Source organism: Triticum dicoccoides, chromosome 2B (genome assembly GCF_002162155.2).
Source record: "Triticum dicoccoides isolate Atlit2015 ecotype Zavitan chromosome 2B, WEW_v2.0, whole genome shotgun sequence".
Lineage (NCBI taxonomy): Eukaryota > Viridiplantae > Streptophyta > Magnoliopsida > Poales > Poaceae > Triticum > Triticum dicoccoides.
Window position 1 is genome coordinate 58977550 of NC_041383.1, and position 3357 is coordinate 58980906.

The window sequence follows — 3357 nt, forward strand, 5'->3', positions numbered from 1 at the left end:
TGGATGGATGGGGCACACCAGTTCTGGCGATGGCGGCGCCGGATCCACACCCACCTGTGCGATGGAGGTCGGCCGCATCGGAATCCACCTGCGCGACGGAGGCCGACCGGATCGGTGTGGCGCGGCACACCACACCACACCGGAGCTTGCTGATGCGGTGGTCGTCGACAATGGCGCATCTCCGACGGGACCTAGCCACCAAGGTACGTATGTCGTTCTTGCCAACCCTATCCACTCCCGATTTGACCTTCCCCCGCTCGATTCCGCCCCCAATTCCACCAACCCTAAGCTCGGCCTTGTGGGTGTATCCGACCGTCATGTTCCTGACAACCTTGTCTCAGTTTCCTGTGCAGGAACTGTCCTCAACTTCGTCAACGAGGTAAAACCCTCCCTCCCCACTTAAACCCCAGATTGCCTGCCTCCGCTTAGGGGCCAACCTTGTGCCTGCCGCCCCGTTTGCGCGACGAGGTCTGTGGGGGTTTCCTCTCCCATTCTGCATCCTGTGGTGTTTTGTCCCGTGTGGCAATGTTTGCGAACTTTAGCAGGGGATGCGTGGTTCTGTACCAAACGATGCTAGGTAGGTTCTGCCTCAGTACCCGTTATACATGTTATATAAATGGCAAGCGACCTATGGAGGCGATGATTATTCGTGTAGAGGTTCGTCATGACAGCATGTTGTTTGATTTTTTTTATGCTGGCTGTCATCAGTAGTTGCTTTGTGAGAGGCAACTTGAACAATTCTGAGTTATGTTAAATACCACAGTTGTCAGTCCAGATAATCGGTCTATGTGCATTCCATTACTTGTTTATCATAGCGTTGACAGAATCCAAAGGACTGAAGATGTCTTATTCTTTAGTTCACACCAGTCTTTAGAATTTGGTGATGGCTCCTAATACTGAAAATTGTCTCAAGTTGAGAAAATGTTTCTTTTCAGCATGTCTTGCATTCTAGTCTGCGGATGTTTCAATGTAGCCAACATAGTTCATTATTAACTTCTCTTTTGAGCTGTTTCCCCTCTATTTAACGATTTACTCTCCATAGAAGTGTCCGTCTCTGATTTTGTATTAAAAGTACGCTGATTGTGACTGGAAGTCAAGTGCTTACAAATGGATACACTAGTGTTTCCAGATAAATTTTGCACTTCAGTATAGGCTGTTTTTCCATGAGCAGTATAGGATCACATGTGCTAACTCTTTTCAGTATGGCCCACCAAGGATCAGTAACCACCTTGTTGCTATGTTTTAGAGGAAATAGCATGCATGCTACTAATTGCAGTGCCGTTTAGCAATTTTGTATCTCTTCTCGTCGGAGCAATTTGCACGTTCTGTTTGTATCGCTTGCTCCTTGCTGGTTCAGGTCTCATCAAATAAAAAGGGAAGTCAGCGGTGTTGTCTCTATGTACCATGCCAGCCAAGCTTACAATCTGTTTTTAAGACTAATATAACAGGGAGGCTAAGCTTAAAATATGTATCATCATCTTTCTCTTTGAGTAGAACTGAACTAGGACTTGGTATTTGCATCTCAACTATATTGTAGTGTATCCAATGTGGCCTGCTCTGCTTTGAGTTGTTTCAAATTTGAATGGTTCGCTGTGTGTAGGTGTGATCTAAATTCTGAATGGGTCTTTTGGCAGGTACGTGGAGGCCGGGAGCGCCAAGGCGCACCTCACAGACACAGACGTTGATCATGGTGTACCAGCTTTGCAAGGGCGTTGCTTTTTGCCACGGACACAGTGTCCGGCACCATGACCTCGAGCCACACAACGTGCAAATTGGTGAATGGGTTGGTATCCTCTGGTTTGATCCCATAAAGAGGAAGTGTTCTCTTCTCTTTATCAACCAAAGGCACTTTCTTCTCTCATGGATGGATGGGACTCCATCAATTTAGTATCAGTTTAGGTGTTAGTATGCTGTTGATGCTTGTGTTGATGCCATGCTTTTTGTCTTGTCATGTGCTGATATTAACTGGCAGCATCAGCTCCCATGATTGCTTGCTTGCTTACTCTACCATGTGGTGATATTAATAGTAACTTCTTGCAGAAACTCTTTGACACAAATATTGTCATGCATCAGTAGCATGTTTGCTTGTTTTGGAGCAGCGATTAATTAGTTGTAATGTTTTTCTTGTCTGAGAAACATGTCGAGCTGCTTTCCAACCCCATGGAATGTTGCAATCAAATATTCTTTGCTGTCCTTGCTTTTTCAGCTTTGCAATCTTATTCTGGAAAATTATTTCAATCTGAAATTCTTAGTTTTAGAATATCTATTCAAATTTATTAATTCCCTGGTTACTGTTAAGTCAAAAACCTGCATTGCAAGATATACTGCAGTGCATGTCCTTGTGGTACTATGTGATTTATTAGCTGTTTGGAGATGTACTCATATTGAGCCATGTATTTTATGTGCTATATGATTACACATGTCAGTTTTATTATCAAAATCTGGACTGTAGTAGTCATAATATTGGGCTGTTGGGAGCCTCACCTTTTTGTGCACAATACATTTAGCAACATATCCACACTGAGTGCTTATGAAATAGCTATGTGTCCTGCACAATAAGTGCTTGTTCATGTTTGGTTTTCCCTAAACTTTGTTTGTATGCTTGAGAGCAAATTTAGTTAATTCTTTGATGGAGCACTAAGACTATGCATGGAACATTAGTTTTTAAGATCTAAAACTGCTCGTCGTTCCTATGATGATGTAGTTTAGTAGATCTCAACTAAACCATGTCTGTATTATGTGCCAGTGTAGCTGTACTGATTCTTTGGTTTTCATCCGTGCAGCAGAGGACAAGGGTGTCATGGCCAACCAAGGCGCATGGTGCTCGCAAGCGACGAGCGGAGGTTGTTTGACATCAGCACGGAAGAGGACGACAGGCACGGACGGAGGACAGAGCACCTCTCTTCTTCCAGGTTCTTCTCCTTATCTTCACTTAATGTATGTGCCTGTGCTGCAGCTCACCCATGGTCTTGTTTGTCTTGCAGGTTAGTGAGCAGCTTCAGGAGGAGCTCAAGCACGACCACCAAGAGGCACCACCGCAGCAACAGGTAGCACGTCCATCTCGACCTCCCTCTCCCTCTGCTCCCAATTCTTTTTATTAGATTATGTTGAGTACATTCTGAACCCCCTAATGTGACACAAGTATATGCACATGCTATGATTTAAGTGTTGCTTGTGTATGGTAAATAGGTTGAGAACCCACCGCTGTTTGATACTATTTTGTTTAGGATTCCGTTCCTCTATGCGTGTAATCTCCAGACCATGATCAAGCATACACACACCAGGACCTAACCAGGACATGCACTTGTGCCATGCATATTCATATTGTCTCTATTGTCTTGTATGAATATCTCATTT